This window comes from Cinclus cinclus, chromosome 2, assembly GCF_963662255.1.
Source record: "Cinclus cinclus chromosome 2, bCinCin1.1, whole genome shotgun sequence".
Classification (NCBI taxonomy): domain Eukaryota; kingdom Metazoa; phylum Chordata; class Aves; order Passeriformes; family Cinclidae; genus Cinclus; species Cinclus cinclus.
Genome location: NC_085047.1, coordinates 106,843,879 through 106,857,873, shown reverse-complemented (window position 1 = coordinate 106,857,873; position 13,995 = coordinate 106,843,879).

Genomic DNA, 13,995 nt, shown 5'->3' with positions numbered 1-13,995 from the left:
ATGTTAGAAAGTTTTTATGTTATTCAAAGTCAGTTTTTAGTATAAGATACTTTCTGCTCAATAAAAATGCATTTACCATTCACCACTTAAATAAAACCTTTAAGTACATATTAAATAAGTAAAACTACCTTGTACTCCAATGCTGTGCAGATCCTATTGTGGACCATAAGTTTTTTTTTAAAGTGTTTTTTATGAACCTCAGACATTAAAAAAGTTTCACAGAAAAATGACTAGGAGCATACAAAACTTTTCCAGGTGCTCAGGTGTTCACATTCTTCCCAGAATACTTGCTGTATCATTTCAAATTTCCTCTCTCTGACATCTGCCATCCTACAAGCACAGTGATGGCACAGCCACAGAAATACAGGATGTAGGATGCCATCCAGTTCACCTCCCTGCCCTTAAGGGCTTAGGATATCCCTCACAGAAGGTTTAATAATTTGTTCTTAAAGATATTCTGAGATAATTAAATATTTGATTGGTGTCTTCCTGTTCAAGAGTTATTTTTGTGAAGCACGAGCTCTGTTTCCAAACAGACAGCATCCTCTGGAGTGTGTGTGTATAAACCTGTGTGCTTTGCAGTGACTTGAACTCTCACAATGAGAACTGGGGATTTGTGATCACAGACAGACACCACCTTTGCCAGGTGCTTACCCACCTGACGCTGTGGAGGGGTCATGTGGGGACAGCATTAGTAATAAAGGGAGAAGAGGAAGGAGAATTCACCTTTGTTATAAGAATTGCATGTTGAAGAAAAAGGGCTACTCCCTGGTCAATTGGATTCATGTGAATAGTGCCCTGGAATGCAGAAGAAAAGCTGAAGTGGAGCATTTGACACCATGGCTGAGCACTTCTTTGGGTAGGATTGTTGTATCATAGGTCAAAGTCATTTGAACTCGATGTACTTCTGACAGAAGGTCCTATTTTGTAAAATTTCACCAAGTCTTAAAGAATATAACAATAACCAGAGCTGTCTCATGACAAGGGTTGATACCTACTCTGAGTGTTCATAGTGTATAATGTATTGGCAATGCCAGTCCATCAGTGGTTGAAGTTCTGAGTATCTGTATAACATAAATACTAATTTATACCAACTATTCATAAAATGATTTCATGTTATTTTTTCCACAATTCAGTCATTTAGGTGTTTCATTTAAGGCAGGTTTTTAAGTATATTTCAAAACAAATGTAAGGTGATAAATGTATCAGTTTATTCTGTTGCTGCTGTTTTTCCAGAGATTACTGGGATGGCTCAGCATATTTTGCTAAGTGAGCAGGTATACAAAAAAAGTTGCCATGAGAACCTGTGATGCTTAAATCCAGAGGGTGCACCTCTGCTGCCAGAACAGCCAACCCAAATACTGGTATACAGCAATGCAAGACAGATAATTTCTGGCATGCAATATTTCTAGACTGTGATCAAATACTATTTACAAATGCAAAAACAACAACAACAAAAGGCTATTTTTAGGGGAAAAATAACACTCATAATAATGTATAGGCTCACACATGCATTCTGCATGCAACATCCATTACCAACAACCTGGAAAATAACTTCCAGAGGAGAGAAAAAAGCATGGAAATGTAGTAGTTTTTAAATCCTACAGATACAGATTCAGGCTTTTCAAAACACGAGGCTTTTGTTCATGCCTATTGACATTCACATCACTGAGTTTCAGTTGCAAAAGATGTAGTGGAAAGCAACTTGCAGAGTTGAATGTGTAAATCAATACCCTTGCTGCAAGATCTGACTCCTTCATCAGAGGACACAATTGATTCTTGCGCTCAACTCTCCCTACTCCACAGACCTAGTCCTGCACAAACAAAACAGCATTTTATCATCTCTTACTCAGAAATCCCAGTCTTCGTTTTCCCCCCAGATGCGTGGGCAGCACCTGGTCACCACGTCCTCTTTCTCAGAACCAAAGCAGGAAAGAGGGAGGGCAGCTGGAGAACAGGGGCCAAGAGCTCTGCCCAAACCTGAGTGGAAACCTCCCACAGCTGCTGTGTCAGGGGGCTGCAGCCGAGCCAGGGGCAGTGCTCAGAGAACAGCAGTGGAGAAGAACAACAAACCTTAAATGTACAAAAGCAGGCTCATGCAGACCAAGAGTATGTTTGATATTTATCAATGAACTACAAACCATTCCATTCTCAAGCAGATGCTTCCAGGCAAATCACTTACTGCAGTCATACTGACTTTCAGGGAAAGATCTTATTTTGTAATGTCAGACTGACATTACTAATTTTTTTTTTATTTTATAAAAAAGTCGTAATCATTGCAGAATCTAATTTATTCTGGAAAGACAGCATCAGCTACTTCTTCCCCACATATGTTATTTTCTTTTCTCTGCCTAAATATAAATGCCCATTCCACTTTGAGACTTGTAGTGTGCCTGTTTCTCACATGAATTACATACCAGCCACATCTCATTATCTGAAGCAGCTCTCGGATTTCAGGCAGTTTCTACATAAACAACTCTTTCTTACTTTCCACTATACTCAGATGAAAGTGCATTTATATTGCTGTCATTTTTCCATTTACACCTAATCTTGCTGTGCACAGGTGCCTCTCTAGGTGTGCCTGTTTTCTGCTGAGAGCACTTGGATAGCAATTAGGCTGCTATTACCATGACTCAGGTTATTAGCAACCTATCATATTATCAATGCAATAAGGCAGTTATCGTAATCTCCTTCTCTCTCTCCCCTCCTCCTCTTTTGCCTCAGGGTCAAGCATTTAAAGGGAGAGATCCCATTTTTTTTTTTTTTGTAGCTCTCTTAAATAACTAATTTTTAGTCAGGGGCAGATAACTTCTTGAGATCAGCTTGCCAAAATGCTGATAGGAGCCCTGGTGTTTGGGGAATGTGTGTTGGAGAGGAGAGTTTAAATTCTATCCTCGCAAGTCTTTATAAGCGTATGGCTATTTTAATATGACTAACATAATTTAAGAAGGCAAAGAAAATTGTGATGAATATTTCAGCAACTCTTTGGTTGATATTTTGACCAACTGTCAAGAAACTGTTCTCAGAAGGATAGTTTATCACCACCTTCAGCATACTCCAGCAGCTTCCTTAGGCCTTTTTTGCAGAACATATTACTCATTGCTGACAACATGATTATAGCAGCTAGGAGTTTTATTGTTTATAGATGGTGTGACTGTGCCTCCAAGAGTCTGAACCCATCACTGTGGCAGATGAACATTACCTGTGGACTCCAGGAAGGCTGGATGTGTAGTGTGACAAGAAAAAGCCTTGGCAGAGGGAGAAAAGAGAGGGAAAAGGAGTTTGTCAAATTGGTTGGGACCTGGAGGTGCTGTCTTTGGTTTTGACCCCTTTGCTGGCTCTGATTTCTTGTTTGTACCAAGAAACACTGGAGGGAATAAAAATGGATATAAAGTACAGACTGGGTTTGCTGATGAATGTTAGTAAGCATTTCATGCTCTGGTTGCTGGGTTTAGATGAAAGCAAAAAAGCCAAGCATCTAAAACTGAAATAAACAAAGTCCTACAGTGCTGACTCCAGTCAGGTGTATTCTTGGTATTTCACCTTGGGGAAGCTGGGACCTCCTGGCACCCCAAAGTTCATCTCATTCCCCTTCTACTGTCCTTTCAAAGATTGAAACAGTGGGGATTTATTTAGAACTATCCCTTCCCTAAACTTCCTACCATAGGTTTCTCTCTGAGATAGGACCTGCTGGGATGTAACAGCTGCCAGTATAAATGGCTTGGGCAGAGGGGGTAAAAGGGACTGCAGGTTTTGTTACCTTGATTATCATAACTGCTGTAACATATCTTGCTGGTATGGACAGTATGGGCTGGGAGACATCACTTGTCCCAGATTCAGGAGGGATAATTATCAATTTAGGGAGATCAATCGCCATGTTGCAGTGACATCTCACTGCAGATTTTATACCAATATTGACATATGAAAGGACACTAAGTTGCCACACACCTCATTAAATGCAGCCTGTATGTCTAGGACAGCTGGTGTGTGTCTGCTTGTCACCTCTCTGTTCACAGACTCCCCCTCTCCAATAGACTCATACAATGGCTATGGACAGTGCTCAGAAGGGACATTAATTTCTCCATCTGCATAAATTACATAGAGTGGGAGCATGACAGCAGTTTAAATCAGTGTATTGGCTCCAAATTGACAGGACTGGTCTCTAGCTGGTGGAGCCGTGTCAGCTGACATGAACTGAGACCTGGTCCCCAATTTTTGTTGGGCTGGGTAAAATCATCACTGTCTTTGAAGAGCTTTTGCGGTTTAGAAATATGTAGCAGAATATGACTACCATGCAAAGGAACAGAAGTCTAGGTCAAACCAGAATGATCCTGTGCACTGCAGCGTTACTTCTGCTTCTGCTGTACTGGGAAGAGCTGGCTTACTGTCTCTCAGGCATTTCTACTGACAGGATTAGGATGGCTTTTCGGAACATTAGGCAGGCTTTCTAAGGGCTGAAGGGAACAAAGTTCCCGAGGCTCATTCTCAGACCTTCTTACATCTCTTTCAGGGTAAATGTTGAATGAACTACCTTGCTTGAAGTGGAAATCCCCTCTAGGAGTATTTAAAGTGCCTCATTTTGCTAACATCTGGTCATTACTGAACTCTGTGCTGCTGTCCTTCACAATGTGACACTCCTGCTTTAGCTTTTCACAAAGCTGGTCACTAAGGGCTCCTGCATTTCTGCCATGTCAAAACCTCCAGGACTGCCCCAGCATTTCCCTCCATCCTCCTGCCATGCAACCCTGCATTTGGTAGCTTTGCAAGTTGTGCTCCAGCGCTCTCTAACCTCCCCTTCTGCTATAATCCCCCCTCACAGAAGATGATCTTGGCTCCCCTAAAAACCAGAACAACCAGTACGATGGCAGTCAGATACTGAACACCTGGAGAGAACCACTAGCAAAGGCAGAAGGAGAGACTTAAGGGCTGGTGATGGCCTGAGTTCCTCTTGTGGGAGAAGCGAGGGACTCCTGTGAAGGTGGAGGAAACCCTTGCAGAGCTGAGTTTGTGAAATATACTGGAAGATGGTGGGAAGCTGAGGAAAGAGGTTTCACAATTTTCCCAGTGAAGACAAGCCCAATGGCAGCATTTCCAGCCACTCCCTGGATGGAAGGAGTGTCTCTGTACTTAAAAGACAGAAATCTCCCCAGCTCCACCCATGGCATTTTTCAAGCATAAACTGCTGTAGAACCTCTTCCTTCCCTCTGCAGCCTCATCTGGGTGAAAGAAACAAAGGGCCTCTGGCCACAGCAGTGCCCATCAGCTATGCTGGACAGACATGATCCAGCCTCCACTCTTGCTCCTGGGGTGACTGGGGGCTGGAGGAGCTGGTGATGCTGCTGCTGGAGCAGTGGCCACCCAGATACTCCACAGACTTCCTCCAGACCCCCACACTGGCTTACTCAGCTCTGACCACCAGGTATTTTACTCCTTTACTGAACTTTGCTTGCTAAACACAAAGCGGGATAGGAGACCTGTCTTAAGAATAAGAAATGGGAATGGGAAAGACAGGAATTACAGAGTCAGGCCATGCAGTGACTTTTTTTTACAAATTATTTTTTCTGTAACCAGAGCTAGATTATAAGAATAAAGTAATTCTTGGCAGAGCTGACTTTGGTATTTTCATTGATGCAGTTGTCCACTGTTCATCTTTACACACAATCTCCCTTGCCTGAAAATGGATCCTGTTTGGAGGGTAGGGATAGAACAGGATAAAAAAACCAACCAGTAATAATTTGATCAGTAAAATTTGAACACAAGTGACACATTCCAATGCATTTCTACATAGAAACCATATCAAAAGGAACAAAGCAAAAGCTTAACAAAGGTAGGCTCAGCAATTTTAAGAGGTTAGAGGTTTTCAGTTCCAGCACTTTTAAACCAATTAATCTCAAGGTTTAGTTGGCCTCTTTAGCAAAACCTGGCCAAAGTGTCACTTCAGAAGTCCAGCGTTACTAAAGTACATTCAAAGCCATGAAAGCATGCAAATCAAATTGCTATTAGAGCATTCATTTTTATATAAGGCTTCACAATTCATTATAGACAGATGTGAGACTTGGATTGGGTGCAATGGTAGAAATAAATTTATTAGTAGAAGAAAGAACTAGTTAATTATTTTTAATTCACAGAACTAATTTTTGCTTTGAACAATGTTCTTCAGTCCCATACATGAAATTTATAGTTTTAACTCCAATGAGGCTACCAGCTCTTTGTATGCAATTTGCTTTATCATCTTCTCTTAGCTGCTTTGATCTGTGAGCACTTAATTTAATTTCCTTTCCTCTGGTCTTGCTATTTTCTTCTTCTGTTACTTTGTCTTTTGGATGCATCCCTTCAGTCCAGGCAACTTTTAATGTGCTCTCCTTTGACATAAGGAGGTCACAGGTGCCTTACACAACTGAATCAATGGTGATATAGAGAGCAGATCTAAAGTAGCTTCTTTTACTCTTCATCCTACTTTTTGTTCAGGCCTTGACCAACTAAACTTAGATAAGAAACTAGAGTTTAGTATTAGAAAATCTATTAAAATGAATTGATTAGAACAACATAGGCTTCTTAAAACAAGTATAGTAAAGTTTCTTATTTCTGTTAATCTATGACCTATTGCAAAAAAAAAAAAAGAAAAAAAATTCCAGGCTGAACATAGAATCCAGAGCACTCCTGTGGAAAAAAGAAGGCCTATTAAAAAGTGTACTTTTGAAGACTGAAGCAAAGCCTGATAGAATGACATTCATTAAATCAATTTGAAATTATTAAATTATAGATTCATCCCTTTGTAAAATAATATATTTCAGGTAATATATAATTTTATAATATAAAATAATTTTATACTTTATATAGAGTCAGGAACATGATTATTTACTAATTATTTCATCATATTTCTAATGCATTTGTGCAAAAATCAATCTGATGTCAGCTGTCATTGCATACACTATAAAGGTTATTGAACCACTGATGTGTACAAATATGCAATTAAAGATCAAAGGCTCTTGTAAGAAGATAAACCAGTTTGAGGTTGCATTCTGTTTGCATGCCAATTGTCATGTACTGTGAAATGATGTTCGCTAGTGATCTGTTTCCTTATTCTGCTCACATGAACAACAGCATATAGGAAAAATCCATGAATTTTATTCTTTTATCTAATGAAGTCACACAGCCTCTGATCCTTGAATGTTAGATGTGATTGACGCATTTTAAAAAACAGTAAAGCAAAAGAAGAGGGAAAAAAAATGTATGATCTTTCAAATATAAACCTAAAAATAATATTTTAAAACCAAGTTTGTTGTAGGAAGTTGTATCACCTTGGCTCCAGTTAAATAGCACTTCTCTTTGCAAGTCATAACTTCAGTGGACTAAGTCATGAACAAGGTATTGCTCAGTTTATGTAAGATACCAGATGCAAGCCTTCAATACAAAGAAAGAAAATTTATCCAAAATATATGAACAATAACTTCAGTGATGTGACTATAAATGGGAGAGTAGCTTTCTGTTAGATGTGCCAAGTCAGACTGATGTTTTCACAATGAGGCATTCAGCTCTCATAATCTTGGAGGTAGTGTGTTTCCATGCATAATTTGTTATTGCTAATATTTTTTTTTTTATTTATCTTGCTTTAGATAGATGGAATAGGGTGAGACTGTGAGGAGATGTAGCACTTCATTTTTATTAGTGTTTGATGATATGAAGGCAGGACAGCTGAGGAGGAATTAAGAGAAAAGATTGATGCTCAAAACAAGGAAATAGTAGAACAATTTTTGTAGAAAGGTGGGGAAGGAAGGACTGAATTAGTCATGGATGTTGTAGTGCTTGAGAATGCAGAAGCTGAGAACTTGGACAAGAACCATCTGTGTCTGTTGATGGACACCATTTGTGACTGGCATGCAGAATAAACTTAAGGTAAAAGGACAGCTGAAGAAGTTGTTATTGTGAAACCAAGTAAGATCGAGAGGTTTTTTAAATTGTTGTTTAGACAGAATAGAATAAAACATCTTTGTACTGTGAAGATAAAGATAAAAAAGAATTCAGAAGAAATGCAAAAGAAATTATACTGGGGACATGATGGCATGGAGACAAACAGAGGAGATGAAATTTAAAAATGAGGGCAAAATTATACAAGAAAAATGAGGACATGAAAAGGTAAAGTGCAATGGAAACAAAAGGTTAAAATGCAATTTTAATTTGTCATGCTCAACAGTTCTTTTATCAGGCAAAATTAATGAAGGGGGAAATAGGAAAAAGTATGATGTCAGGTAAAATATGTGAAAGAATCTAGAGCTGTGCTCTAGAGCTGCAAAAGCAGGGTCATTTGTCTAGGAAGACATAGAAGTTGTGGTTGAAACAAGGAAAATCAACAATTATGCTAAAAGAAGAAAGGAAGAGAATAGAAAAGAGATATCTTAAGATGAAAAAATGTTCTTGAACTGGAAGAACTGGGTGACTATATAAACGTTTGTTGTACTGTTGTTTAGGGACAAGTGAGAAAGAAGCACAGAAAGTTGGTAAAACGTAAAGAGTAAAAGATCAGAAGAGGCCAGTGTCTGGTGAAAACAGCCCTGGAGAGCTGACTGAGGCTGCCCAGTGTGTGGTGAAATGTACAGCAAGGGGTTGTGTCAACAAATACTGCAGGAACTGGAGGCAGAAACTGGAGAGAAAAAATGTAAAAATAGAAAGAAATTGGGGAAAAGGAGTCATAGGTTCAGATCACAGGAATTAGGAGGCATGAGACTTTAAAAATTGCCATTTAGATGAGAAGAAAGAGAACAAAGGGAGAGAACAGAAGAGTTGAATAAGAGTGAAACCTGAGACTCCCAGGGAGTGCTTTGTACAATGTACAATGTCAATTTGCAAGGAAAGACAGTTACTTGAGTACCAATGTTAAAGACATAATTCCTTTAGAAAACTAAGAGCTGAAGGAAATATCTAGAGGCTCCAGGTGCATTCTAACTTTTATAAATGGAGTGGTTATTCCAGAGAAGGTAAGGTAACAGAGGGAAATAGAAATGGAGAGATGTAATTGCTCTGATGTGACTTGCTATTCTGTAGATACAGATTGCACTTTTTGGCTAAAATGCAGATTGCTGCCTTTCAGCATTTCCTCTAGAGATTTTCCAACAGTGAATTCCAAATATCAGAGAGACTTACAGCTAGTAAAATGTCATGATATTGTGCTAGGAGTCCATTGAGCTATCTGGGACAAGAAGAGATACTTTCAATTTTGTATTAATGTTCTAATTTCATTTCATGGAATGAATTAATAATAAGAAGAAAGGAATACAGTTGAGAAGCATACTAAGATTATGTAGAGGAAACCTTATATTCTGGGATAGGTATTTTTGTAAGGTTTAAATGGATTTTTGGGTGAGAGCAATGGTTTGAGTATGTAAGTGTGCCCAGCCCTGAGAGTGGGCTCCCAGCTCACCCTTAGACAGGGAAAGAAGGCAGCTTTCCCTTTTTCCCACTGGCTTCCTCTTCCTCTTGAAGAAGAAGATGGAGAAAAGAAATAGCCAGTCATTCCTTACTCCTTACTCACACTTAAAGGCGAGCAGTCATACTATAGGAAAGCTTTTCCTAGGCAAAATGCCCTGGAGATTGTTTTTAACCACTTGGAATTATTAAAGTTTCTCTGACATGTACTACATACCATGCCTGACTTCTCTGCTTCCCAGTTACCTCCCTCTGGCCTGGGTGACCTGATGTATCCCCCATGAGCACAGCTGTAGCATTGTTTGCATCTGATGTAGTGGGAGCCAGAAAAACAAATGCATTTGAAAAATCAGGCCTCTAGATTTCAGCTGACTGGGGGAGTGGGACATAGAGAAGCAAACAAACAAACAAATGAGAATGCTTCAGAGAAGCTTGTCCTGATTCAAGACATGCTACCACAGAGACCCTGGTATTCAATTTTGTGGAACCCAATCCAGCATGCACATGGTCCCTACAGTTTACTGTGATTTTGTGCTGCTTGGCAGCCTTTGAAGGAACAGATTTATTCAAAGCATAGATTTTGCATTTGTCTTCATTTCTACATTAGTGACAGCTGTAGCAATGCGGTCTGGAGGCAATGAAATGAAAGGCACTGTGTCCAGATCCATGTGCAAAAGGAAGACATGAATTTGCTTTTAAGGCAGAGAGAACTGTTCACTCCTTTGAGAGTGTTCTTTCATTGTGCAGACTGAGGGATGACCTAACTGAATTTTGAGATTTCACAGCACTTGATAAATGAAGATCAGTATGTTTGACTGAAAGAAGGGTCATAAATTTGGTGTTCCTTGGGTGGCAAGCCTTGTAAGGGTAACCAGTATTCTGTTGTGTAATTCTGAATTTTAATACAATCAGGAGCCAATTTTGCTGCCTACCTTGGCAAAGACCTCATTGATACAGAAGAAAGACAACAAGATTTCTTATTGGCTTTCACCTGTGAGCTCTAAGGCAAAAGAATAGGTATGCAGCACTGTAGGCAGAAGGCAAACAGAAATTACTGTTCTTACTTTCTTCTACTGGATCTGAATTTGTAGCTGGACGCATTTTTATATAAGCTGTATATTATGAACAATATTTTGAAGCTGTATTTAGTAGTGTTCCTATTCCATGTCTTGACTAAGGATTAATTTTGAACTCTTCCTGATGCACATCATTAGAACTAATTTGAATCTGTTTCTTTATCCTTTGTCAGTTTATCTGCAAATTAGCAGAAGAAAGGCCTAATACATCTAGCATGACTTATTTAGATGAATGTAAAATGTCATCTGGTAAGCTTCTTATTTCTTCAAAGTGAAATTAACTGTTCAAAAATACTCTCAAGAAATGGAAAACCTATTAGAGTGTCTATAGAAAGAAGTAGGAACTTGGATTGCTCCATAGAACCTTGGGAAATAAAAAGACTTTGGATCACTGAACTGTCATTTCGTAATTGTATACTCTTGTTCCAGAACTCTCTATGAAAAAAATAATAGATAACTCCTCATTAAAAATAATTATTTCAGACATATTAATTAGTTTTTTCATACAAGTAAAATAAAAGATGGCATGGGAATGGGAAAGGACTTTGACAGCCTTCCATTCTGCTAAGCAATTCTTGAGAAGTCTATTGCAGTGTGGAAATGGACAATTTAAATTGTCTGACCTCTATATTTTTTCTGGCTTTCATTAAATTTAATTGTGAGTGAAGTTTGGTTCTATAGGAAATGAGAAAGGACTGCAATCTAAATTAAAAAAAAAATCATTGTAAGGTGAAGATTGTAGGTAGACAATAACCACTAAGCATTTTTTGTGTCTAACCACAGTAATTAAAACAGGCTCAAACTCTCAAAACAAAGTAAAAGCGAGTGATATTTAAGTCATGCCAAGGAAACATAGTTGGGAAAAAACCTTAAAAAGTTGCCATCAGAATCCCTCCACATGCAGATTAAGTAAAAACATCTCTTCTTGAACTTTTCAGTCTTACACATTGAATTTATGTTTCACTCTTAGGAGTGAAAATGCAGGCTCTACCATTATGTACAACAATATTTACAATTTATATGGACTAATTGTGAAACTGATATGCAACCAATGCTTGAAAACATGACAGGTATTTTATTTATGAATTTTTATTCACAGGGGAGTGTGTACAATAAAGTGTGTGCATACTTTTTTGTATAGCTTTTGATTCAGACCCAGGTGAATTTTGAAACAAATACTGTAAGTCAAATTAGAGCCAGGATCTGAATTTTATATCTACTTCAAGTATACAAGCAAGGAATAAAATAACCTCTGAAGATTAAACCTTTATATTGAATTATTTGAGAAAAAGTTTTTTTTAGAGTAAACACATTCTCTGTGACAGGATTCAGTATAATAAAAGGTATTCAGTAATCACGTTAAATAATTAGCTGGACAATTCCTGCTTCTGTTTGTGCTTGCAGAAGATGCAGTGTTATTTGATGATATTTTTGCATTTATTCCATTAAAATGATATATTAATGATTTTCTATTGGCATTTTATTCCATTGTGCATGGATTCTGACCAGCTCAGTGTGAGTTGTCAGCTGAAATTCAAGCTGTGCCCATGGATTGAGCATGTCAATGGAGTCAGGGAGCATTGATTTCTCATCATAATTGGAGACTTTCCATAAGTTACCAGGACATCAAATCACTCTGCTGGATTGGATTAGGCAAGTTGAGAAGATCTGAAACCTCTCCTGACCACACAGGCCTTTTGTGCAGCATCTTTCCTAGAAAGAAACAAATTGGAGTCAAACTTTATAGGTTGGATGCAGAGTTTAGGTTTAAATTTCCCCCTGATCCTTCCATGCAAAGTAAAGGAATTCCCCTAGCAGGGTCTGGGCTGCTCCAGGAGCAGATGCTTCCCCTTGGGGCTCTCCAGCTTCAACAGCACCTTAAACTACATGAGCCCACTCATCACTTTCAGTGACTCAGGCATGCAAGGCTGGGATAAATGAAAGGGAATAAATTATCTGGTGTCTGAGGGTTGCAAAACAGTCCTAAGCACTCATCTCTTCTCTCTGGTAACCAGTTTCAGGACTTAATTTATTCAACCTCTTCTGCTTCCTTTTCATTGCATTTGGTATCACTGCAGAGCAAATCTTCACCTGCTATACACCTACTCCACCTGGGAGTAAAAAAATTTCTAAATTTGCATCAAAAATCTAGCTTTGAGTCAAGTATTAATTCAGTATGCACACTGCTGCAATGGTAGATCTATCATTGCACACATGACGAAGTGACTGAGTTCTGACTGAGCTAAATCTAAATAGCAATCACTAAAAAAACATGCAAAAGTAAAACAGACATTTATCTTTTCCTTTTCATGAATGACTGGAGAACTAGTGAGCATTTAGTCTGAAAAATTGAAGGCTCAGCAAAGCAAAATGAGAAGTCTTTTCATCAGAGTATTTAAAACAGTTTTGTTTTATTCAGTTTTAGGGGATTTCTATACTTGATCTTTTCACTTTTAAGTCTGGTGGACACATTGGACAAAGGGTATTAATATTAAGAAGGAAGGGTTTTTGTCTGTTTCTCAGAAATGGAAAAATATACTTAAATGATTTTAGCACTAATACATGAAACAGCCACAATTGAATTTAAGAACCAAATGACTAATTCTGAGGAAATATGTAAATGATCTTCCTCACATAAACAGTCTGATTTAATATTGTGGTTCTATTTAGGGTAGTGAAATTATATCTCGATGCATAGCTAAAAATGCATGAGTGCATGATTCAAGCAATTTGGTTTTAAATTCTTTTGATAAGGTTTAAGCCATAATACATTTAGGAACGTGTTAGTTAAATTGACCTGTGCAGTGGTAATGGTAATCCAAAGCTCCTGTAATTGAAATACATTGCACAACAGAGTTTTGAAGAGGGAATATTTTTTGGCTTAGACATATACTGATTGTAAGATCCAACTCAGAACAATTTCCTTCTGGAGCTTTAATCTCAGATCAGAGTTTTAAAACAAGTCTCTTGTCCTCCCCAAAAGCTGCCTGAATTTAACATCCCTTTTTCTTATGCACAAGATCATAAAGTAGAGTAGTGTGCATGCTTCTATGACTTATTTATCAACTAAAGTGCAAGTTTGACTAAGGCTAAAAAAAAGTTTGAAAATGAGCAGTGGATGGTTGAAATGAACGTAGAGCTACAGCCATAGGAACATGTTTTAACCTCTGGTGTGGTCGTTCAAGAATTGTAGCATGCTAATTGAAAAAAGTATTTTTTTTTGTAGGAAAAGAATATGAAGGAGAATTTGAAATTAGATGTGATCATACTCAAAATTTTTCTTGTCTCTCTGAGTCTGCTGAGAGTCTAAAACAACTGCTCTGAGCAAAGAAGCCGAGTATAAGCCATTTTCAAAAGTTTTTGATGGGAAGAGCAGAAAAGGAGAGGAAGAAAATGTCCAGCAAAATTCCTCTGCTGTTTCAAACCCGGGGAAACCAGCCCTGCTTCAGAACAGCTCTGTGAGGATTCAGATGGCACCTCCCTCAGCTGCCCTAGT